Source organism: Vipera ursinii (assembly GCF_947247035.1).
Source record: "Vipera ursinii genome assembly, chromosome: 2".
In the NCBI taxonomy this organism is placed as follows: domain Eukaryota; kingdom Metazoa; phylum Chordata; class Lepidosauria; order Squamata; family Viperidae; genus Vipera; species Vipera ursinii.
In genome coordinates, this window is record NC_139513.1 from 288,597,299 (window position 1) to 288,623,757 (window position 26,459).

The 26,459-nt window shown below is 47.2% G+C and overlaps 1 long non-coding RNA gene across 2 annotated transcripts in view; it reads right to left on the reverse strand.

Annotated features, from left to right (window-relative positions):
• The window catches only part of LOC310635702, a 213,437-nt gene that overhangs the window by 182,011 nt on the left and 4,967 nt on the right, over nt 1–26,459 (reverse strand). Inside the window, exon 2 of one of the 2 annotated variants that reach the window (XR_014491478.1) lies at nt 12,040–12,220. This is a non-coding gene — a long non-coding RNA (uncharacterized lncRNA). The remainder of the gene's footprint in view (nt 1–12,039; nt 12,221–26,459) is intronic. The other variant, XR_014491479.1, reaches the window with a different exon arrangement.

Sequence of the window (26,459 nt, forward strand, 5' to 3'; positions counted from 1 at the left end):
CAAACATTGTGAGGCTTAACGTGGCAACTGTGAAGGAAGCAAACTCCTGGGGCTTCTAATTGGCAGGGGCCTGCCTCCCATTCAATTGCATTCAGCCTCAGCTTCTATTCACCTGCATTTGGAGTTTACAGGGGAGAAAAATTACCGGAACACTCGTAGACCACCAGTCTGGATATTATGCACAGCGGCTGTTTTTACACTTGTAACATCTCGTCGACCCTGGAAGGTACAGCTGTTTACACTTGTAAGAGTGTCAGATAAGCAAGTGCTGATTTTTATTTATTTTTTTCAGAGGTAGAAGGAGCACAGATCCGTGGTTTGCTTAACTCTCAGAATTTGGAAACTTCACAGAAAAAAATAATAAAAAATAAAAATAAGAACAATTAACAGCACATTTCTGTTAATATTACCGGTTGGAAGAAAACTCGCCGCAAGGGAAACTTGCTAACTGGAGAGATGGAAAACATTTAGAACATGGAGTCGTAATAGAATGGCGGAAGGAAACTTGGAGGTCTCCTGCTCCTGGGGTCCCCAACCTGTGGGCCGCGGAAAAGGCTGGCAAGTGCGTGCACGTGTGTGTACATGCACGCTCACACCCCCACTCGCACTAGCGCCCGCCTGGCAAAAACTGGGCAGGCCTAGTCCGTGTCACATCTGCAACTTCTGAAGGCAAGCTATTCCACTGGTTTTTAAAGATTAGAACTCACCATTGCCTGGTAATTATTTATTTATTTATTTATTTTATTTTAATCCCATTTACATCCCGCCCTTCTCCGAAGACTCAGGGCGGCTTACAATCTAAGCAAAAATCAAACGTGCTTAGCAATAGCCTTCATTCTATGTATATACCTGCTTATTAGGGCTTTCACCCCCCCCAAGCGACATTATTACAAAGTCAGCTTATTGCCCCCAACGATCTGGGTCCTCATTTTACCTACCTCAGAAGGATGGAAGGCTGAGTCAACCTTGAGCCTGGTGGGATGCAAACTTGCACTAATTGCAGGCAGCTGGTGTTACTTAAGGAGGCATTAGACCACTGCTCCACCAAGGCTCTTAGTTCAAAGTCACCCATCTGGCTTTCATGCCTAAGGTGGGGCTAGAACTCACCATTGCCTGGTGATTGGCTCAAAGTCACCCAGCTGGTTTTCATGCCTAAGGTGGGACTAGAACTCGCCATCGCCTGGTGATTGGCTCAAAGTCACCCATCTGGCTTTCATGCCTAAGGTGGGGCTAGAACTCACCATGTCCTGGTGATTGGCTCAAAGTCACCCATCTGGCTTTCATGCCTAAGGTGGGGCTAGAACTCACCATGGCCTGGTGATTGGCTCAAAGTCACCCAGCTGGCTTTCATGCCTAAGGTGGGCTAGAACTCACCATCGCCTGGTGATTGGCTCAAAGTCACCCATCCGGCTTTCATGCCTAAGGTGGGACTAGAACTCACCATTGCCTGGTGATTGGCTCAAAGTCACCCATCTGGCTTTCATGCCTAAGGTGGGACTTGAACTCGTCATCGCCTGGTGATTGGCTCAAAGTCACCCATCTGGCTTTCATGCCTAAGATGGGACTAGAACTCACCATCGCCTGGTGATTGGCTCATAGTCACCCATCCGGCTTTCATGCCTAAGGTTGAACTAGAACTCTAGAAACTGTAATCTCCCAGGTTCTAGCCAGGTGCACTAACCATGGGCTAACCAAATTGTACCTCCACCAATGTCAGCTGACAGACAAAGTCCTTTCAAATTTTTCTTGCTAGTGAAAAATTAAAAATTAAAAATTAAAAGCAAAGCCTTTGCCACTGAAGGAAAGCGGGGATGAAATCCCAACTAAATCAATTGAACAACAACAACAAAAAGAGATCATCCCCAAATTATGGTATGAAATATTACCTTTAATAAAAAAGATGGATCTGAATGAAATGTTGGAAAGGTCTTTGTAGTGCTTAACATTAAATACAGACAGTCCTGTATGCTGCTCAGTGAGAAATTTGTAAAGTGAATTTTGCCCCCATTTTAGTTTAGGTAAAGGTAAAGGTAAAGGTTCCCCCGCACATGTGTGCTAGTCGTTTCCGACTCTAGGGGCCGGTGCTCATCTCTGTTTCAAAGCCGAAGAGCCAGCGCTTGTCCGAGGACGTCTCCGTGGTCATGTGGCCGGCATGACTAGACGCCAAAGGTGCACAGAACGCTGTTACCTTCCCACCGTAGTGGTCCCTATTTTTCTACTTGCATTTTTACGTGCTTTCGAACTGCTAGGTTGGCAGAAGCTGGGACGAGTAAAAGGCGCTCACTCTGTTACGCGGCACTTGGGATTCAACCCGCCAAACTGCCGACCTTCTGATCGACAAGCTCAGCGTCCTAAGCCACTGAGCCACCGCGTTCCCATTTTAGTTTAGATAACCTTTACTGTATTTTTCCCTCGTGGGCACAATGGCACACATTAAAAATGAATCTGAGTTGCTTCCTCTCAAAGTGTACACACACATGACACACATTTAAAACATACTGTACACAACATACGTACCGATCTACACCCTTACATATAAGTAACATATAAACATTATTCACTGTCCGTTTTGAATACACTTACGACTTTTCTCACCACCTTTGTTAAGTGCAGTTGTTAAATTAGTAATACGGTTCTGAAGGGAATCTGGTTTCCCCGTTGACTCTCCAAAGGAGATCACATGACCCGGGAAACCCGTCATAAATAGGAGTCAGTTGGCCAAGTGTGTGAATTTGGATCATCTGACCGTGGGGATGCTTCAATGGTCATACGTGTGAAAGCGGTCCTAAGTCCCTTTTTTCCCCCTTGCCATCGTAACTTTGAATGGTCGCTAAATGGACTGTTGTAAGTCAAGGACTACCCCAGTTGGACAAAGGGGTTTCAGCCCTTGAGTTCTTCAGCTGCTATTTTTCAAGAAAGCTGCAGGGAACAGTTGCAAACCGTTCGAAATTGGAAGGGCTTGGGAAGCATTAAACCCTTCTGTTTGTTTTCAAACAGCATGGATTTTTGAGCATGGATTTTTATTTTCCCCTCGTCTTTGATCTAACAGAGCAATGTTACTCCTTGCTCAATCCGCCAGGAATCTCTCCCTTTAGAACTTGCCATAGTTTAATATTTCCAACACACTCACCTTCCCAGCTTTTTTTTTTTTTTTGTCTTTCAAAAGAAGCCAAAGCAACATCACTCCCTCTCTGTGCTGAAGAAATTCACTCCCTGGATAACTCTTTCACTTTTTGCAGAGATATACTTAATTTTTTTTTATATCATTTGGGCTTAATGCTGCTGCCGTGATGGGTTTTCCCAGCTCACTAAGGGAGGTGGTTGTAACGTTGTGTGGGGTGTGTATGAATGTATGCGCCTCCAGGAATGTAATAATAATAATAATGATAAAGAAGTTGGAAGGGAGCTTGGAGGTCATCTAGTCCAACCCCCTGCTCAGGCAGGAAAGCCAATACCATTTCAGACAAATGGCTGTCCAGTCTTTTCTTAAAGACTTTGAGTGCTGGAGCATTTGCTGCTGTGTAGGCAAGCACTGGGTAGTGCTTTGAGAAATGATTTTTTAAAAAAATAATAATAATTAAGCTGCCTGTTCCTCTCTTGCCTTAACCATTTTAGAACCGTCTTTTCTTAACCTTAACCTGTATTTTTACACTTTGCAGTTCCTTAACATTTGCTAGCTCCAATTACCTTAATTGCACTTCTGCAGTCAGTGCTCGGTTGCCAAAATACCAGGAAGGGGAGGAGAACACACAGTGATTTTGTGGAGTGTAGACTCTGGTGGAATGTAATCTAGACTCTCAAAAGAGAGAGGACACCTCTCAAATAGTGAAAAGGCAGCAAAGTTTGGAATGACTGGTAGAAAGGAGCCAAATTCATGTCTAGTTTAATGAAGAGAAAGACGAGGGGTGACATCATAGCAGTGTTCCAATCTCTCAGGGGCTGCCCCAAAGAAGAGGGAGTCAAGCTGTTCACCAAAGCGCCTGAAGGCAGGACAAGAAGCAACGGATGGAAACCAATCAAGGAGAGAAGCAACTGACAACTAAGGAGAAACTTCCTGACAGTGAGAACAATTCATCAGTGGAACAATTTGCCTCCAGAAGTTGTGGGTGCTTCAACACTGGAAGATTTTAAGAAGAGACTGGACAGCCATTTGTCTGAAATGGTATAGGCTTTCCTGCCTGAGCAGGGGGTTGGTCTAGATGACTTCCAAGGGCCCTCCTAACATCATCATCATCGTTGTTGTTGTTATTATTGTTGTTGTTATTATTATTCGAATACAACTTCATAATGACTTGGTAAGACCAAATTTAGAACACTGCATTCAGTTTTGGTCACCACAATGTAAAAACAGATGTTGAGACACTAGAATGAGTGCAGAGATGATTAAGGGATGGGAGGCTAAAGATATGAAGAACAGTTGCTGGAATTGGGTATGTCTAGTCCAGGGGTGTCAAACTGCCGGCCTGCAGGCCAGACGTGTCATCTGGAAGCCATGCCCACCCCATTGCCGGCAATGGCAAAACTCTCCCGATACATTGTGTGACGTCACGCGACGTCACGAGTTTGACATGTCTGGTTTAGTCTAATGAAAACAAAGGACTAGGGGTGACAAGATAGCAGTCTTCCAACATCTCAGGGGATGCCACAAAGAAGAGGGAGTCAAGCTATTCTCCAAAGCACCCGAAGGCAGGACAAGAAGCAACGGATGGAAATTAGTCAAAGAGAGAAGCAACCTAGGGATATCCTGACAGTGAGGACAATTCATCAATGGACCAACTTGCCTCCAGAAGTTGTAGGTGCTCCAACACTAGATGTTTTTTTAAGAAGAAATTGGACAACCTTTTGTCTGAAATGGTTTCTCCTGCCTGAGCAAGCGGGCTGGACCAGAAGACTTCCAAGGTCCCTTTCAATTCCGTTATTCTGTTCTGTAGAATGAAGAGGGCCCCACTTTAACAATTCACAAAGTATATTGAGAGTTCTGCAGATAATTGCTTTATTCTGGCAAGATTCTGTCTGTAGGCAAACAACAATGAAGGAATTAGTCAGACGAAGTAACTCCATGTGTCATTCTTGGTTCTGGGGCCCAACATCTGTTTTGTCAGTAGTTTCTTTACGAGGCCCTGGGACCCAAGAAGAAGTGTAGAATAGTATGATCAATCATTAATAACATCCAGAGTAGTAAAGTGGCTCCGCTTCAGAAGTTGTTGTTTTGCTTCAGCCTTCAGTTAGCATCTATTTTCAGGTTCTCAACTGGTTCATCGTAGGAAGGAAGGTCCAGCAGGAAACCTCATGCTACAGGGTCAGAGAGAAATCAATGGCAAAAGAGTTTCACATTGTTGTCTAGAAAACAGCTTTTTTTTGTACTCAGAAACTCTCCAGGCGATGACTTAGCTGGAGGAAAACCTTACTTTCATTTTGCAGTATCTCCTCCTTCTCCTTTAAAAAGAGAAAGGTAAAGGTTGCTATGACCTAGGGGAGGGGTAGGCAACCTCGGCTCTTTTATGACTCATGGACTTCAACTCCCAGAATTCCTGAGCCAGCATATCTGGCTCAGGAATTCTGGGAGTTGAAGTCCATGAGTCATAAAAGAGCCGAGGTTGCCTACCCCTGACCTAGGGGGTCAAGACAATGCAGGCTCTAGCGAGAGCTTTATTTCTCTTAAACAGTGTTCCAGCCAACAGCCCTCCAACAACTGGTAAGGCTCTACCCTCATGCTACCCTTGCGCATGCCCAAGATGGCGGACGTGCTCAGCTGAGCTCCGCAAAGAGTTCCAGCGATTGTGGTGTCACTGACATCTTCGGGAGTCCTACAGAGTCCTACAGGGGTGCTGGTGCTTTCCTTCACCCTCTGAGTTGGGGCTAGGATGGATGATAGAAAGGCTGCCGATGCCATTTTTAGCGTCATAGCCCTCCGTTCCTGGAACGGGCCTTGTGAGTTCCGGCGACCTTTGGAAAGGCCTCTGCTCAGGCTGGAAGAGCCACGGCTTGCAGGGCTCCGATCAGCTGATTTTCAGAGCCGATGGAGCTGCGGCTTAGAAGGGTTCCTGGAATGGCAGAAGATTGGCAAATGGAGGAAAAACGGATTAATGTCCGGAGCGGCTGGCATGGAGGAGAGCTGAAGCGCCGTGGCCATTCCGACATGGGGACCCACGGCCTGGCGTTGGAGTGCTGGCGGTTCATGCTGCTGACTGTCGGGCGGCACAGATCACCTTCGTGTTGCCCATGTTTCGTGAAGCCAGCTGGACTCGAGCGTGTTGGTACTTCGCCGGCCGGTGTTAGACCCACTTGGTACCTAGCCCTTTCTTGTTACAGAGAAGAATTTTTCCATAGAATCAAGATCAAGAGAAGTACTAATACCACTTTACAATGCTTTGGTAAGGGCACACCTGGAATACTGCATCCAGTATTGGTCACCACGATGTAAAAAAGATGTTGAGACTCTAGAAATGGTAGAGAGAAGAGCAACAAAGATGATTTGGGGCTAAAACATATAGGGAACGGTTGCTGGAATTGGGTGTTGTGACTCAGGGCCAGCCTGTGGTTTCGGCAGCCGGCTCAGATGTGTCGGATGACTCAGATGAGGGGGAGGAGGACCGTGTGGGAGACGAACCGGTTGATGATGGCGTGGAGGCTTGGCAGAGTTCCCAGCCGGGGCCCTCTTCTCAGCTGCGTGAGCCCGATAGTGCGGAAGATGATGACCCACAGCTGGCCCTGTTCAAGGACGCCTGACGCAGGAGGCAGTCGAGCAGGAACAAACAAAGAAAGAATGTGGGACTCCTCGGGAGGAGGCACAGGGAGACCACGCCCTGAGCTCTCTATAAAAGGAGTGTTTGGGGAGGGGCTGGTTGCTGAAAGCAACTTTTCCGCTTGAGAAGACAAGCTCTAGTGTTTTTGTTAACTGCGTAATAAATCTTGGCGGATGCCTTTTAGCCTTGGACGCTCTCCAGTCTCTTCTTTCTAAATAGGGGTTTGCCTTTACAAGGCCAGAAGAGGGCTGGTTCAGAACAGTTTGCTTTCAGCCACCCACCCCTTATTACTACGATGGAGCAGCTTCTTGCCGAGAATGCCCAGCTCACCCAGCAACTCACTTTGCTGGCAGCTCAGGTGGCACAACTGCAAGCTCAGGTACATGCTGCACCCCCACCCAGGAGGAAATGTCAGATAGCTATGCCGGATAAATTTGCTGGTAAACCAGAACTGTTTCCTGCCTTCCTGGGACAATGCCAGCTTTATATCAGCGTGAGAGCAGCTGATTTCCCCACTGACCGAGATAAGGTGGGATTCATGTTGAGCCTTCTGTCGGGAGATGCAGCTCGTTGGGGCACGCCTCTGTTGGCACAGCCTAGCCCTTTGTTGGATAACTTTGGGGGGTTTTGTGACCATATGCGCCTCATGTACGAGGACCCGATTAAGGCGCAGACTGCCACCCGACGCCTGAAAGCTTTGAGGCAGGGTCAGCGCCCTCTACAGGCCTATATCAGCGATTTCCGGCTGCTTAGCCAGGATTCCGCCTGGAATGAGGCTGCGCTCGTGGATGCCTTTCAGGATGGCTTGTCAGAGGAGATGTTGGATGAGCTGGCCCGTGTGGACATTCCCTCAGACCTGAATGGGCTGATCCATCTTTGTCTGCGGATCGATGCCCGGCTGCAGCAGGGTAAGAGTCGCCGTGCCACCCCACAGACCCCTGTCGCCCCTGTTGTGCGTGAGCCCCCATCCAGAGGGAGGAGCCAATGGAGCTGGGTGCCGCCAGGTCCCGTCTATCGGTGACGGAAATGGACAGACGACGATCGGAGGGGTTGTGTTTTTACTGTGGGGACCCTGGACATTTGGCTGCTTCTTGCCCGAAGAAGCGTCAGCGGGCGTCAGTGACCAAGCCTGCCCCGAGAAAGTCCCCTGCTTTGCTATCGGGAAACGGCCCGAGCCCGATCTAGACGGTGTGAAAGATCGGGCGACCCACAACAACCACGCCGAGCGACGCCGTTCCGACGGTGCCTGTGAACCTCCACGGCATTTGATTCTGGAGGCACGACTGATCCTTCCTGGCAAGCCAGAGGGGATTCCGGTCCATGCCTTAATTGACTCTGGGGCTACCACTAACTTTATGGATTCGGCCTTTGTGGCCAAATGGGCTGTTGCCCAGTGTCCAGTGGATCCGCCCATGCTTGTGGAGACCATCGATGGTCGAGTGCTCCTGTCCGGGCCTATTACGGCCGCCACGCAACCCGTGTGTATGGCCATCAGTACCCATGTGGAGGCCATTCAGTTTTACGTCACTTCGGATCTGCACTTCCCCGTGGTCTTGGGACTGGCGTGGCTCCGGGCGCATGATCCACAGATCTATTGGTCTCAGAACTTGGTCACCTTCCCAAGTTTGCAGTGCGTGGACCACACCCGCCATATCTGTGCCGGCCAGATGGAGGGTTCCTCAGGGGTTTCCTTGCCTCCCGAACTGTCCGACTTTGCTGATGTGTTCAGCGAGTCAGAGGCGGACCAATTACCCCCGCACAGGCCCTATGACTGTTCCATTGATCTAGTCCCTGATGCGCCTCTCCCAGTGGGGCGTTTGTACTCCATGTCGGAGCCCGAGTTGGCTGCATTGCGGGACTTCCTGACAAAGAATTTGGCTCGTGGTTTCATCCGGCCCTCGTCCTCGCCAGTGTCTGCGCCCGTGCTCTTCGTCAAAAAGAAGTCGGGCGAGTTACGGCTTTGCTGTGACTACCGGAAACTCAACGCCATCACGGTGCGTAACCGCTACCCGCTGCCCCTCATCCCCGAGCTCTTGGACCGACTCCGGGAGGCTAAGATCTTCACGAAACTGGACCTGCGTGGAGCTTACAACCTCGTCAGGGTTCGGCCGGGTGATGAGTGGAAGACAGCGTTTGGTACTCGCTATGGACATTTCGAGTACACGGTGATGCCGTTTGGCCTGACCAACGCCCCCGCTGTGTTTCAGCATTTTATGAACGATATCTTTCGGGATCTGTTGGACCAGTTTGTCGTGATTTACCTGGACGACATCCTGATTTACTCCCCGTCGCGTGAAGCGCATCATCAGCATCTCCGTCAGGTCCTGCAGCGCCTCCGGGAACATCGGCTGTTTGCCAAGTTGGAGAAGTGCCAGTTCTACCAGGTGACCATCGATTTCCTGAGTCACCGCATTTCTCCTGAGGGCATCGCCATGGAGCCGAGTAAAGTCGAGTCGTTGCAGAGTTGGCAACCCCCGCATCGCGTGAAGGACGTTCAGTGACTCCTTGGATTTGCCAACTACTATCGGACATTCATCCCTGGCTTTGCTGCCTTGACAGCCCCCCTCACCCGGCTCCTGCAGAAGAAGACTCGGTTCCAGTGGAACGCCCCCGAACAACAGGCGTTCCAAGCTTTGAAGGACGCCTTCATGAAGGAGCCCATCTTGAAGCATCCTGACCCGCAACGGCCGTTTGTCGTGGAGGCGGACGCCTCCGACATTGCCATTGGGGCCGTGTTACTCCAGGCAACGACGCCCAGCAGTACCCTTTTCCCTTGCGCGTATCACTCTCGGAAATTGAACCCCTCGGAGCGAAACTATACCATCTGGGAGAAGGAGCTGCTGGCCATCAAGGCAGCGTTCGAGGCTTGGAGGCATCATCTGGAGGGGGCGCGGCATCAGATCGAGGTCCGGACGGACCACAAGAATCTGGAAAGCCTGCAGACCGCTCGGAATTTGAATCAACGCCAGATCCGGTGGTCCCTCTTCTTTGCGAGGTTTGACTTCCGGGTGCGGTACATACCAAGCGGGCACAACCAGAGAGCGGATGCTCTGTCCAGAAAGCCCGAATACACCCGAGCGGAAGACAAGCTTCCACCCAGGACAGTGATCCCCGTCGAGTCTTTTGCTGCGGTGCGGGAGCCGGTGGATATACGGGCTCGGATCCGGGAGGCGCAGCAGCAGGAGGCGTGTGTGGCTCAGCGGAAGGAAGAGGTGGGGCCAGATTTGCCTTGGTCGGTCGCGGATGGACTCCTGTATTATCGTGACCGGCTCTATGTTCCAGGAGGGCCACTCAGGGGACTCGTCCTCAGCCAGTGTCATGATAACCCGGCTGCGGGGCATTTTGGCCTGTTCAAGACTCTGAACCTGGTCTCCCGTACCTTCTGGTGGCCCCGAGTCCAACACGATGTCCAGTCTTATGTCACCTCCTGCATTCCTTGCAGGCAGGCCAAGTCAGCGACAGGGGCCCCGCCTGGTTTACTGCAGCCCTTGCCAACACCCAAGAGACCCTGGGGGGCTGTGTCCATGGACTTTCTGACGGATCTACCCCCATCCTCCGGCTTCACGACAGTGTTTGTGGTGGTGGACATGTTGACCAAGATGGCGCACTTCATCCCCTGTCGCGGCTTACCGTCAGCTCGCGCCACTAGTCGCATGTTCATCCAACAGGTGTTCTGGCTGCATGGCCTTCCCGATAGAGTCGTCTCCGATAGGGGGGCCCAGTTTACAGCCCGCTTTTGGCAGGAGTTGATGCGGGCGTTGGACATTAAGGTTTGCCTCTCGTCCGCGCATCATCCTCAGACCGACGGGGGTACCGAGAAGGTCATCGGCATCTTAGAGCAGTATCTGCGCTGCTACGTTAACCTGCAGCAGGACAATTGGGTGGACTATTTGGCCATAGCCGAGTTTGCCTTTAACAACTCGCAGCACACCTCCACGCAGATGACACCGTTCTTGGCCAACGTGGGTTATCACCCCCGGTTTTTCCCCCTTTCTCCCGTGGACTCATCGGAGCCGGCAGCGAACGAATTTATGGCGGAGTTACAGGCGATCCATCGGTTGGTGCGACGGCAGCTGGAGAAGGCCAAGGCCGACTACAAGAGGTTCGCCGATCGGTCGAGAAGGGATACGCCTCCACTATCGGTGGGGGATCAGGTCTGGCTGTCCACCAGGAACCTACCATCCACTCGGCCGGCGAGGAAGCTGGACCACCGTTACCTTGGACCGTTCCCAGTCGAGGCCGTCATCAATCCGGTCGCCTATCGTTTAACTCTGCCACGTTCCCTGCGCGTGCACCCCGTCTTCCATCGGTCCTTGTTGGTCCCCGAACAACCGGCCTGTCCACTTCGCCAAGCGGAACCTCCCCCATCAGGAACTCGTGATGGAGGCAGCACCCCCGAGTACGAGGTCGCCAGCATCCGGGATTCCCGCTGGCTGAAAGTACCTGATCGAGTGGAAAGGGTACGGGCCGGAGGACTTCACATGGGAAGACGCGACCGCCGTTCATGCCCCTGCGTTGGTGACTGCGTTTCACGAACAGTTCCCATCCCGACCGCATCCGGATCGGCAGACCCGGGGGAAGGGCCCTGCGGTGCGGGATAGTGTTGTGACTCAGGGCCAGCCTGTGGTTTCGGCAGCCGGCTCAGATGTGTCGGATGACTCAGATGAGGGGGAGGAGGACCGTGTGGGAGACGAACCGGTTGATGATGGCGTGGAGGCTTTGCAGAGTTCCCAGCCGGGGCCCTCTTCTCAGCTGCGTGAGCCCGATAGTGCAGAAGATGATGACCCACAGCTGGCCCTGTTCAAGGACGCCCGACGCAGGAGGCAGTCGAGCAGGAACAAACAAAGAAAGAATGTGGGACTCCTCGGGAGGAGGCACAGGGAGACCACGCCCTGAGCTCTCTATAAAAGGAGTGTTTGGGGAGGGGCTGGTTGCTGAAAGCAACTTTTCTGCTTGAGAAGACAAGCTCTAGTGTTTTTGTTAACTGCGTAATAAATCTTGGCGGATGCCTTTTAGCCTTGGACGCTCTCCAGTCTCTTCTTTCTAAATAGGGGTTTGCCTTTACAAGGCCAGAAGAGGGCTGGTTCAGAACATTGGGTATGTGTAGTTTAACGAAGAGAAGAGTGAGGGGTGACATGATAGCAGTGTTCCAATATCTCAGGGGCTGCCCCAAAGAAGAGGGACTCAAGCTATTCTCCAAAGCACCTGAAAGCAGGACAAGAAGTAATGGATGGAAACTAATCAAGGAGAGAAGCAACCTAGAACTAAGGAGAAACTTCCTGACAGTTAGAACAATTAACCAGTGGAACAACCTGCCTCCAGAAGTGGTGAATGCTCCAACACTGGAAGTTTTTAAGAGGAGACTGGACAGCCATTTGCCTGAAATGGTATAGGGTTTCCTGCCTGAGCAGGGGGTTGGACTAGATGAACTCCAAACTCCCTTCCAACTTCTTCTTCTTCTTCTTCTTCTTCTTCTTCTTCTTCTTCTTCTTCTTCTTCTTCTTCTTCTTCTTCTTCTTCTTCTTCTTCTTCTTCTTATTATTATTATTATTATTATTATTATTATTATTATTATTATTTGTATCTATGTATCTATGTATCTATGTATCTATGTATCTATCATCTGTTTGTCTGTCTGTCTATCTATCTATTTATCTGTCTGTCTGTCTATCATCAATCATCTACCATCTATCATATATCACTTATCATTATCTCTCTCTCTTTCATCTAGACAGACACAGAGACAGAGACACACAGAGAGGTGTTGTATATATAGATATAGATGTTTGTGTGTCTATGTATGTGTGTGTGTATATATACAGTATGTTTATGTATATATATATATAGAGAGAGAGACAGAGAGAGACAAAGAAAGAGAGACAGAGAGAGAGAAAGAGAAATGATTAGAGATAGCAATATAGAGAGAGGGAGAGATAGAGATAGGCAAAAAATGTATTTGTAAGGTATCACTTACACTTGGGAAAGAGAGAAGGGTCTGCAAAACAACTGTGCACATCGAAATCAGTCCCATTGATTTAAATTGGCCTTCTCCCTGGATAAATAGATATGGATTTCTGCCTGAGTCCATTCGGTCCATCTGAAATTGCAGGAGTGAAATCCACAGGGCCAATTAGACTATAAAAACAACTTCATGCAGAGTGTTGGGAAATAGAAGAAACATTTGCCAAACACAGGGAATTTTTTTATTTTATTTTCTGGCAATTGGGAAAGCAGGAAATTGCCAGCCTTTAACTAAAGAGTGCTCTTATTTTCAATTTCCCTTGCCAATCCCATAGCAGCAGATCTGCCTTGCAACCACTTCCAGGGACCCCCGTCTCGCAGGGGAGGAAAGAGAAGCTGAGTTCAACAGCTTCACCGCTGATTCTAAGCGGGCAAAGGAAATCTCTGAATACCCCTCTGAAATATAGGCTCATTTTCTCCTTATTAGAGCCCCATGAACTTTTTCCTGCTAATGACAAAACTCAGCTCAAGAAGCAAGTAACGGAATATTTCAGAAACTTCTTTCCGTCTCTCGTTCAACTGTAGTTTGCTCCTTGGAAATAGCCTCATCACCACCATCAGTTTATGCAAAATAACATTATTTGTTTGTTTGTATCCTGCCTTCATTATTTGTACAAATAAGTCAGCAGACATATCCAACATAACCTCCTCCTCCTATTTTCTTCACAACAACAATGTGATTTGGACTGAGAGAGGGTGACTGGCTTCCAGCCACCCAGCCGGCTTCCATGGCTAAGGTGGGACTAGAACTCACCGTCTCCTGGTTAACTGACTCAGAGTCACCCATACAGCTTTCGTGCCTAAAGTGGAACTAAAACTCACCATTGCCTGTTGATTGGCTCAAAGTCACCCAGCTGGCTTTCATGGCTTGGGTGGGACTACAATTCACTTGTTGTGATTCAGGATCAGCCTGTGGGTTTGGCAGTTGGGTTGGATGACTCAGAGGAGGAGGAGGGGGGTGTTGAAGAGCTTGCTGATGATGGCCTTGAGGCTCTGCAGAGCCCTCAGCCAGGCCCCTCCCACCTGGTCACGACGGAGACCCAGCTGTGTGAGCCTGACAGCGTGGATGAAGATGACCCACAGCTGGCCCTGTTCAAGGACGCCCGACACAGGAGGCAGTCAGCCAGGAGTAAACAGAGGAAGGCAATGGGGCACCTCAGAAGGAGGCAGAGAGAAGCCACGCCCTGAACTGTATAAAAGGGGAATGTGTGGGACTTCCGGTGGCAACGCGACGCTGAAGACAGCTGTTTTTGGGCTGCCCGCTCCGCAGCTGTGTTTTTCCATCGTAAACAGCGCCAATCAGCTGTTTAGATGGATTTGAAGCCCCCTCCTCGGGAGAAGAGGAGGGGGTGAGGCCCCAGGTAGGGGTTGAGCTCTCTGGGGCCGCCTGAGCTGAGAGTTTGGGCGGCTGAAGGATTGAGCCCCCCCGAAGCCTGGGTTGCTCCGAGCTGCGCAGCGTCTCTGCTCCGTGATTTATGGAGCAGAGCCAGGCGTTAGCAACCACCCCTGCCAAAAGGAAATACTTTTGATTATCAAGATGCAGGCAGAGCGGTACAGGAGGTCAAGGTGATGTGGACTCTTATCTTTACTCTCTAGCTCAATGGATTTTATAGCTTTAAAGTGAAAGTGCACAATAAGTGAAAGTGGGGGAAGATGGCGGCTAAAACTTCTAAAGCTCTTCGGAGTGCGGGGTCTTCCCTGGTGCAACAGACCTCATTGCAAGCTTTGCTTCCTCCTGCACCTCCTCCGGCATTGACGCTTAAGGATTTACAAGATGCTCTTGGAAAGCATTCACAATTGATGTCTGACATGATGGATGAACAGTTGAAAAAGCTGGAGGAGAAAATGGAGGAGAAAATGGAGAAATTGGAGAAGAAGATGGAAGAGAAGTTTAGAGCAATGAGGGTGGACATGTTGTCTATGATTGAATCTGTAGCTGAATGTGTGCAACAGCTGGAAGTAAAAGTGGAGGATCTCAGTCAAAAGAACTCTATATTAGAAGCAAAGGTATTAGAAAATGAAGATATAAGGGATAAAATGGACGGAGAATTGAGCCTTGTTCAGTATCATCAGATGCAGTATGCTATTAGAATCAGGGGTTTAAAGGAGAATTGTAAAGAAGATTTAAAGCAGCTGATTTCTGAGGCTCTGGAAGGGGTACTGGGCCAGCCAGCATCTGAAATTGAGGGAAATATGGACAAAATTTTTCATGTAAATTCATGGATTGCAAGACAGAGGAAGTTACCCAGAGATGTGGTGGTCTATTTTACAAAGAGAGTAATTAGAGATGAAGTCATTCAAGCTGCCTATGATACTAAATTGGTAGTGGCTGAGCAAGAAGTCTTGGTTTTAAAAGAGATTCCTCCGAAGATTTTAAGGAGAAGGAAAGATTTTGCATTTCTAGTACAGGAACTTAAGAAATGTGATATTAAGTTTAGATGGGAGATTCCAGTTGGACTGGTGATGACGCACGAAGGTAAAAGACATCGTCTGGTTACTGTGGCTCAGGCACGTGATTTTTATAGTAATGTGTTAAAAGCAACCCCCCTATCATTTTTGGAAGCTGTAAAGGGATACGGCGAGGGAAAGCTTCAAGATGTTGCAGATAGACAGATAGAGGACAATGGTGTTGGAGGGGATCAAGTTACAGTCTCATCGGTTGTTGCAGGAGGCCAGAGGATGACACGTGCCGCCCTAAGAAGAGCGAGATGAGAGCAAGAGCAAGACCAGCAGAAAGTTATGGAATCTCCAAAGCGTACTTACAGTGAAGCTGTGGACGGGGTGCGGTCCAAAGAAGTTATGGGGGTTATGGCAGACGTGCTCCAAAAGCTTTGGGGTGTCAAGATTGGTGATTAAATTTTTAAATTAGAATCTCAATGGATTAAATTTATCATAGAGGAGAAAGAAAGTTTTTTTTTAATATTTAACACAATTTAAGATTGATGTTATTTGCTTGCTAGAAAAGTATATTAGGGTTATGGACTAAAAGTATGTGTTGAACTGAGAATGGGTACGCAAGCTCCTAATTAACAACAAGTTGTCTTAGAGACTGCCTAAACCTTTTTTTATTCTTTTTACTTGAACTCAAGGATGATCTGGAACTGCGAGACATTTGGCGTGATACATGCAAGAACTATTTTTGATCATAGTTTAGTTTGGTTGGAGATTATTAAGGTTAACAGAGATAGGCGCTTTTGGCGCGTAATTGAGAATTTGTTTAGAAATTAGAGAAAGGTGGGAGAATGCAAATAGTAGGTGATTTCTTTTTCTTTTTTTTTTGAAATTAATATGAATAAGGACTGGGATTAAGAAAATCTATTCTGAGTAAAGCTCTTTTTCTGTTTTCTCTTTTTCTCTTTTACTTTATTTGTAATATTAATATTGTTTGTATTCATTTTATATGAGCTAGAGGGAGATAGAATTAATAGTTTATTGTTGATAACATAGGGGTGCTTATGTTTGTTTTTTGATTTTATACCCTGTATTTAGCTCTGGGAAGTCGGGGGGGAGGGAATGGGGGAGAGGGGAGGGCTAGATAGGGGTGGGGGAGGGGGGATTAAAGTCAAAATGTATTGTAAAACTTTTTAAATAAAAAAAGGGGGGAATGTGTGGGAGGGCTGGTTTGCTGAAGGCAACTTCTTGATTAGTTCCTGTTTCATAGCTCCTGTTTCATGGTTGGTGTCTTGTTTTGCTGTTTTATGTTAATAAATTTGGCAGGCTTAATTCCAGCCTCTTGCCATTTGTAAAGGGGTTGTCCCTGCCTTTTCTGCATGGCCGGTAGCAGGCTGGTACAGAACATCACTGTCTCCTGGTGTGCTGTGATTCAGCATCAGCCTGTGGTTCCGGCAGCTGAGTCGGATGATTCTGAAGAGGAGGAGGAGGGGTTTGGAGAGACTTTGGTGTCAGAGGAAGGTTCTGATGCACTGCAGGACTCTCAGCCTGGCCACTCCCATCTTGTTCTTCATCAGACTCAGTCATGTGAGCATGAGGGATTGGAAGAAGATGATCCACAGCTGGCTCTGTTCAGGGACGCTAGGAGTAGGAGGCAATCTAGCAGAGCAGAACAGAGGAAGGCAATGAGGCAACTCGGGAGAAGGCAATGAGAAGCTACGCCTTGAGACTGCTGATAAAAGGGGAAGGTGTGGGAGGTGCTGGTTGCTTAAGGCAACTGTTTGAAGATCTTCTGCTAGAGTCCTGGTCTGTTATTCTTGTTTAACTCTTGTTTGAACTTTTGGTTTAACTCTTGAACTTTTCGTTTAACTTTTGTTTGAACTCTTTGTAAATAAATTTGGTTGGTTTTTTTCCAGCTTGTTGACTATAAAAAGGGGTTGTCCCTGACATTCAAATAGGACCAGTCATAGGCTGGAACAGAACATGGTGATTAACCTAGAGTCACCCATCCAGCCTTCATGCCTAAGGTGGGACTAGAACTCACCATCTCCTGGTGATTGACCCAAAGTCACCTAGCTGACTTTCATGTCTAATGTGGCACTAGAACTAAACAGCCTCCTGGTAATAGGGTCAAAGTCACCCAGCTGGCTTTCATTGCTAGACTGGCCTGGAATTCAACATCTTCTGATGATTGGCCCAAAGTCACCCAGTTGGCTTTTATGGCTAAGGTGGAATTAGAACTCACACTGTCCCACTTTCTAGTCTAGTGCCTTAACTACTAGATCAAACTGGCTCTCTTATCCCAAAGATCCACTTCCATCCTACCTATGGTTCAGTGAGGCTCAACTTCTAATATGTTAATGACCTTGATCCAGGAACACCGAGTCAGAAGGTACATGGCAAGGAACATGTTGTTCAACCTTTTGCTCAGCATTGAATGGACAACAGCATGGGCACAAATGACCTACTTACATGCCGAATAGAGTAATGAAACATCTGCAAGAAAACACCGAAGCTCAGAGAGCACCTAGAACCCCACAAAACAAGTATTTCCTGACAGAACAATTAATCAGTGGAACAAGTTGCCTAAAAAAGTTGTGAATACTCCAACACTGGAAATGTTTAAGAAGAGATTGGACAACCATTTGTTTGAAATGGCATAAGGTTTCCTGCCTGAGCAGAGGGTTGGACTAGAAGACCTCCAAGGTCCCTTCAAACTCTTTTATTCTACTCCACTCCACTCCACTCCACTCTGTTTTCTATTCTATTCTATTCTATTCTATTCTATTCTATTCTATTCTATTCTATTCTATTCTATTCTATTCTATTCTATTCTATTCTATTCTATTCTATTCTATTCTATTCTATTCTATTCTATTCTATTCTATTCTATTCTACTCTACTCTACTCCATTCCATTCCATTCCATTCCATTCCATTCCATTCCATTCCATTCCATTCCATTCCATTCCATTCCATTCCATTCTATTCTATTCTATTCTATTCTATTCTATTCTATTCTATTCTATTCTATTCTATTCTATTCTATTCTGAATGCCAAATTTTAACCACTGCTGGAATTCGTATTTGTCAAAGCAGCTTTATTCATATTGATCCTCATTTTATTATTTATACCTTACATTTTTCAGGTCCTGACGGACTAACTCAGCTCTGTCTCACATGCTCAGAACAGTTTGGTCCTAGACTAGAAGAGCAGCATTTCCTTGACCTGAAGATCATGCCAGACTTTGCAAGCTGGTCCATACATCAGATTTTAAAAGAATGTGGTCTCAACACTAACTTTTTTTATGGGGAGCCAAAGTTTGTAATGGGTTCCTTAAGACCATGAAAGCACTTTGCAATTACAAATGTATGGAATAGATGATTCCTGGCTTTATTAGTAGTAACTGTGAGAGGAACCTTGGAGTCCTAGTGCACACTCACTTAAATAGGAGTCAAAAGTGTGATGCAGCCAGCCTAAAAGCCAATTCAGAGAGATAAAATCAAGATCAAGTGAAGTCTTGCTACGACTTTATAATGCTGTGTAAGAACGCACTTGATTGACACATATATATGTGTGTGTGTGTGTGTGTGTGTGTGTGTGTGTGTGTAAATTACTAACAAAGAATTAAGGGAGACTAAGATGCATTTCTGACTCTTTAGTCTTCATCAGTCAGTCATACCCTTCTGAGATTCGAACCTGGGCTGCTGCATATTAGGCAGTTTTTTTACCTCTTGAGGTATGACTGACTGATGAAGACTAAAGAGTCAGAAATGCATCTTAGTCTCCCTTAATTCTTTGTTAGTAATTTATACAAATATATGAACTGTCCAGTGTGACTACAGCCTGTTCGATAATTTAATTTAATTTAATTTAATAACATTTATATACCGCCCTTCTCCCTGAGGACTCAGGGCGGTTCACAGGGCAGAATAAAATAACCAATACAAACATTAAAAACAGATTAAACAATTGCCCTAGTTAAAAACAATATAAATACAACGCTAAAACCCCCCAGAAAAATTAAAAAACAAAAGATAAAACAACCCCAACACTCCCCCTCAGGCTAGGCCGGCTTGTACAAACAAAAATGTCTTGAGATCGCGGCGAAAGGAGCGAAGATTGGGCGCCATCCGGAGCTCTACCGGTAGCTGATTCCACAGCTCCGGAGCGCCCACAGAGAAGGATCTCCCCCTGGGGGCCACCAATCGACATTCTCTGATCGGTGGCACCCTGAGGAGGCCCTCTCTGTGGGAACGCACAGGGCGCAGGGAGCTTGATGCCGGCAGCAGATGTTCCCTGAGGTACTCCGGCCCCATGCCATGGAGTGCTTTGAATACCGTTACCAGTACCTTGAATCTCACCCGGAAGACAACTGGCAACCAATGCAGCTCACGGAGCAGAGGTGTAACGTGGGAGTATCGGGAGACTCCCAACACCACTCTCGCGGCTGCATTCTGTACCAGTTGGAGCTTCCGAGTGGTCCTCAAGGGCAGCCCCATGTAGAGAGCGTTGCAGTAGTCCAGACGAGAGGACACGAGCGCATGAGTGACCGTGCACAGATCATCCCGGCTAAGATAGGGCCGCAACTGACGCACCAGGCGAACCTGTGCAAAGGCCCCCCTAGTCACGGCTCCTATATGATCTTCCAAGGTGAGCCGTGAATCTAGGAGGACCCCCAAGTTGTGAGCCCTATCTACGGGGGGTAATAATTCACCCCCCATAGTTAGAGGTGGAATGTCCGAATAAACCCGGGATGAAGATATGCAAAGCCACTCAGTCTTGTCGGGGTTGAGCTGGAGTCTGTTCCTCCCCATCCAGACCCGAACCGCCTCCAGGCAACGGGACATCACGTCGAGGGCATCACTGGGGTGGTTTGGGGTCGAAAAGAAAAGTTGGGTATCATCAGCGTACTGATGATACCCAACTCCAAAGCCACGAATGATCTCACCCAGCGGCTTCATGTAGATGTTGAACAGGAGAGGCGAGAGGACCGACCCCTGAGGAACTCCACAAATGAGAGACCTCGCGGTCGACCTCTGCCCCCCTGCCAACACCGACTGCGAACGTCCCAAGAGATAGGAGGAGAACCACCGTAAAACTGTGCCTCCCACTCCCAATCCCCTGAGACGCCGCAGCAAGATACCATGGTCGATGGTATCGAAAGCCGCCGAGAGGTCTAATAGGACTAGGACAGAGGAATGCCCCCTGTCCCGAGCCCTCCAGAGATCATTCACCAGCGCGACCAATGCCGTCTCCGTGCTGTGCCCGGGCCTGAAACCCGATTGGTACGGGTCTAGATAATCCGCTTCATCCAGGACCAGAGGGAGCTGATGCGCCACCACACTCTCAACAACCTTCGCAAGAAAGCGAAGGTTGGAGACAGGACGAAAGTTATTCAATACAGCCGGGTCCAGGGCAGGCTTCTTGAGGAGAGGCCTCACCACCGCCTCCTTCAAGATGGCGGGGAAGATACCCTCACTCAAAGAAGCCGATATAACTGCCTGGAACCAGCTGCGTGTCCTCTCCCGGGCTGCATAAACCAGCCAGAAAGGGCACGGGTCCAATAAACATGTGGTGGTGCTCAGCCTCCCCATGATCCTGTCCACTTCCTCCGGAGTCACAGAATCAAACTCCTCCCAGATGATATCGACAAGACCACCCGTGTCCTGATCGTCAGACTCTGCCCAGTCAAAGTCCAGACCGGTCCGAATCCGAGCGATTTTGTCCGACAGATGTTGGTTAAACTCCTCGGCACGGCCCTGCAAGGGATCCTCCCTCACCTCCTGATTTAGGAGGGAGCGAGTCACCCTAAACAGGGCGGCCGGGCGATTATCTGCGGACGCGATAAGGGTGGCGAAGTGGTTAGACCTCGCCTCCCTTATCGCAGCGAGATAAGACCTAATGTAGGCTCTTAGTCGCAATCGGTCGATAGCCTTTGAGATAAGGCTGAAAACAGGAAATAAAGATTTGCCCCATGTTTGGGGCCTAGCAAGGTAATCTAAATAGTTAACATTTGACTCATAGACCCTATGAGGAGCAGTTGCAGTAAATGGGTATGTCTACTTGACGGGTCAGCAACCCACAGCTCTGGAGCTGCATGCGGCTCTTTCAGCCTTCTCCTGCAGCTCCCAGTCGTCCTCCACCATTTGCAGAAAGAGAGACAGAGAGAGGCACTTGCGCTTCCCTTTTCTCTCTCTCTCTCTCTCTTTCTGTCTGTCTCTCTGTGTGTGTCTGTCTCTCTCTCTCTCTCTCTCTGTGTGTGTGTGTGTGTGTGTGTGTGTGTGTAAAAAAGAGAGTGGCCTCATGCTGTTCTCTGAGCAGCTGACAAGCTTCTTGGGTGGGGCTCTTGTCTTTGCTGCATCTCCACAGGAAGCAGGAAGCAGCAGAAAGCAGGGCAGGAGAGACAGCCCAATAAGAATTTATGTCAGCTTGTCCGAGAACAGCATGAAGCCAGCTTGCCCAGTGATCAGAAGATTGGCAAGAGGGAGGGAGAGGGAGGGAGAAGGGGGAGAAGGAGGGAAAGAGAGAGAGAGAGGGAGGGAGAGAAAGAGAGGGAGAGAGAGAGGGAAGGAGAGAGAGAGAGAGAGAGAGAGAGAGAGAGAGAGAGAGAGAGAGAGAACTCATGCACAGACACCTCTGTTTCTTTTTAATTAAACTCTTCAATCAAGCTCTACCCCTTTGTGTGTGTGTGTGTGTGTGTGTGTGTGTGCGCGCGCGCGTGTGCGTGAGTTTTGAGGCTCCCAGTGTTTTTTTGTTTTCTTTTTCCTCTGGGAAATGGGTCCAAGTGGCTCTTTGAGTGTTTAAGGTTGGCGACCCCTGGTCTAGTTTAACGAAAAGAAGGATGGAGGTGACATGATAGCAGTTTTCCCATATTTGAGGGGCTGCCACAGTGAGGGGGGGGGTTGCCAACCTATTCTCCAAAGCACCTGAGGGCCAAACAAGAAGCAATGGATGGAAACTAATCAAGGCGAGAAGCAACCTAGAATTAAGGAGAAATTTCCTGACCACTGAGAACAATCAACCAGAAGTTGTGGTGCTCCATCACTGGATGATTTCAGGAAGAGGTTTCTCCTGCCTGAACAGAGGGTTGGACTAGAAGATCACCAAGACACCATCTAGCTCTGTTACTTTATTCTTCAGAGGATTCATTTACCAGATTCTAGACTAGGTTCTAACTTAGTTAGAACTAGGTTCTAAACTAAAGAGAAATTTCATAACAGTGAGATCAATCAACCAGTGGAACAAATTGCCTTCAGAAGTTGTGGCTGCTCCCTCGCTGGAGGCTCTTAGGAAGAGACTATCCCTTTTCTGAAATGATACAGGGTCTTCTGCTTGAGCAGTTGGACCTCCAAGGTCCCTTTCAATCCTGTTATTCTTTGTCCCCATCTACTTTGTAGGAGAAAATAGTGTCCCCCTCCCCAACTCAGGGAGTTCTGATTGTCCATAGCCACTAGGGACAATGTCCTTGAGATTTGAACCTGTCACCTTGATTCAAAACAACACTTCACATTATTGTTGATTCAGATTTTGTCCCTTTTCATTTCCATTCCATTTTGTGTTTACTCCACTTCAGAACTAACCTCGTTGACAGCTTTAAATTCTGCTTTATGAGGACAGGTTAAAATCAAGGTCTCTCTCTCTCTCTCTTCCCCCCCCCAAAAAAAAAGAAGATTGTATAATTTTATTTTTCTGAGGATTGTAACAATGGGCAAAATACTTGCAAAGCCAGTGAGAAAGTAGAAATATACAAACAACGAGTTGCAAAACCACCGGGGAGATTTCCAGCAAACTTTTTATGAACTTTCTCTGCTTAGCATTGCATGAAGTGAGACACCATGGTGTGTCAGATGCATTTTAGAAGCCTCTATTTCTTATTTATGTGATGCTACAGTCTACTGTCTCTTTCTCCCCATGCCAACCAAATGCATTACACTGCAGAAGACCTGATTAAAAGTCTACGCGTTTATTGCATTTCTAATTCGTCCAGTTACTGACATTTTTTTTTTGGGTGCTCAGAACGTTACTAAGGGCATGAAAGACTTTTTTAAAATAAAAAAAGCAAAGAAACTGCAGTGGAGTAAAAATAAAAGCAGCAATGAAATGCTGTCAAGAACTTAAAGAACTCTGGGAAGAATCCAGAGAAAGAAATATTTGGGGGAATGTTAAAAAGGCAGAATATATTTCCCCAAAGGATCTTAAAGGCAGAAAAGCAAGCCAAGTTTTTCTTAATAGCCCCAAGCAGAAACTAGACAGAGACCAGCTTTCAGAAATGCAGATGGGATAATCCTTTCAGAAAGGTTGGAGCCATAAAACTAGAAGCTGATGAAATTAGGAAGACAAAGACCCCTAAAATCTACGTACCACCACTCAAACTCTAAGGACAGGGAAGATAATAGGATTAACCTACCAATATCAAAAGAGCACACTCAGACTCAGGTCACAGGAAATTGTTGTTGTTGTTAGTTGCGAAGTCATGTCCAACCCATCGCGACCCCATGGACAACGTTCCTCCAGGCCTTCCTGTCCTCTGCCATCTTCTGGAGTCCATTTAAGCTCACGTCTACTGCTTCAGTGACTCCATCCAGCCACCTCATTCTCTGTCGTCCCCTTCTTCTCTTGCCCTCAATCTTTCCCAGCATTAGGCTCTTCTCCAGTGAGTCCTTCCTTCTCATTAGGTGGCCAAAGTATTTGAGTTTTAGCTTCAGGATCTGGCCTTCTAAAGAGCAGTCAGGGTTGATCTCCTCTAGGACCGACCGGTTTGATCGCCTAGCAGTCCAAGGGACTCGCAGGAGTCTTCTCCAGCACCATAGTTCAAAGGCCTCAATTCTTTGGCACTCAGCCTTTCTTATGGTCCAACTTTCACTGCCATACATTGCAACTGGGGAGACCATAGCCTTGACTATACACACTTTTGTTGGCAGGGTGATGTCTCTGCTTTTTAGTGTGCTGTCTAGATTTGCCATGGCTTTCCTCCCCAGGAGCAAGCATCTTTTAATTTCTTGGCTGCAGTCCTCATCTGCGGTGATCTTGGAGCTCAGGAAAAATTTACAGGAAATACAAAGCCTCAAACAGAAACAACTCCAAAAAACAAAAGTATAAAAAGTATAAAACAAAAGTATAAAAACCCACTCCCTGCTACATGTGGTCATTCTTTTTTTCCAGAGCCATCTTTCTTTCTGGCTCTGCTCTACAGTAAACTACAACCTTCTTTCTAAAGCAGTCTCCATTTTGTTTATTCCCGGCTTGGACTGGACCCTGAGGAAGATTTTTTCTTTCATCAGAACAAAACTGGAAAGGTAGAGAAATAAAACATTTTTTGTCCTGGACAGAAAAAAAATAATATTTATTGCCCAGCTATAAAAATAGCTCTGCTTAACATTACTGTGGGTGTCAGTAGTGCTCCTTTGAAGAAGACATTCCAAGAACATCCAGAAGCCTCTGGAGGTGATCACAAAGCTAAACAGATTTCTGGGAGTAATTAGGTCCATAATCACTTAAAGGTAAAGGTAAAGGTTCCCCCACACATGCGTGCTAGTCGTTTCCGACTCTAGGGGGCCGGTGCCCATCTCCATTTCAAAGCCAAAGAGCCAGCGTTTGTCCGAGGACATCTCCGTGGTCATGTGGCCGGCATTACTAGATGCCAAAGGTGTCTAGTCAATCTGTCTATCTATCTGTCTGTCTGTCTGTCTGTCTATCTATCTATCTATCTGTTATATTCTTGCTCTCTTGCTCTCTCTCTCCTATCTATCTATCTATCTATCTATCTATCTATCTATCTATCTATCTATCTATCTATCTATCTATCTATCTATCTATCTGTCATTATATTCTTGCTCTCTTGCTCTCTCTCTCTTATCCATCCATCCATCCATCCATCCATCAATCTATCTGTCTGTCTGTCTGTCTGTCTGTCTGTCTGTCTGTCTGTCTGTCTGTCTATCTGTCTATCTATCTATCTGTCATTATATTCTTGCTCGCTTGCTCTCTTTCTCTTATCTATCTATCTATCTATCTATCTATCTATCTATCTATCTATCTATCTATCTATCTATCTATCTTCACTAGACTAAAGGTAAAAGTAAAGGTTCCCCCGCACATGCATGCTAGTCGTTTCCGACTCTAGGGGGCCGGTGCCCATCTCCATTTCAAAGCCAAAGAGCCAGCGTTTGTCCGAGGACATCTCCGTGGTCATGTGGCCGGCATGACTAGATGCCAAAGGCGTCTAGTCAGTCTGTCTATCTATCTGTCTGTCTGTCTGTCTGTCTGTCTGTCTGTCTGTCTGTCTGTCTGTCTGTCTGTCTATCTATCTGTTATATTCTTGCTCTCTTGCTCTCTCTCTCCTATCTATCTATCTATCTATCTATCTATCTATCTATCTATCTATCTATCTATCTATCTATCTATCTATCTATCTATCTATCTATCTGTCATTATATTCTTGCTCTCTTGCTCTCTCTCTCTTATCCATCCATCCATCCATCCATCCATCCATCCATCCATCTATCTATCTATCTGTCTGTCTGTCTGTCTGTCTGTCTGTCTGTCTGTCTGTCTATCTATCTGTCGTTATATTCTTGCTCGCTTGCTCTCTCTCTCTTATCTATCTATCTATCTATCTATCTATCTATCTATCTATCTATCTATCTATCTATCTATCTATCTATCTATCTATCTATCTATCTATCTATTTTTTCACTAGACTAAAGGTAAAAGTAAAGGTTCCCCTGCACATGCATGCTAGTCGTTTCCAACTCTAGGGGCCAGTGCTCATCTCCGTTTCAAAGTCAAAGAGCCAGCGCTTGTCCGAAGACATCTCCGTGGTCATGTGGCCGGCATGACTAGATGCCAAAGGCGCACAGAACGCTGTTACCTTCCCACCGTAGTGGTCCCTATTTTTCTACTTGCATTTTTACGTGGTTTTGAACTGCTAGGTTGGCAGAAGCTGGGACGAGTAACTGGTGCTCACTCTGTTATGCAGCACTCGGGATTTGACCTGCCAAACTGCCGACCTTCTGATCGACAAGCTCAGCATCCTAACCCATTGAGCCACTGCGTCCCTATAAGGACCTAACCACTTAGGTCCTTAAAAGAATCAAGAATTCAACTGAGAAAGAAGAGAAAGATTAACCTTAAAAAAAGAGAGAAATAATCTTTGAAGAATTCTTCTTGGGTTGGGTAGGATGTCCTTGAACTTTGAAGGTGAAGGGATGGGTGAAGATGTCTTGACTTTAAGCAGAATCTCATCTCTCTCATGATCTACAATTCCTAATATCAGGTGTCTCCAAACTTGGCAATAAA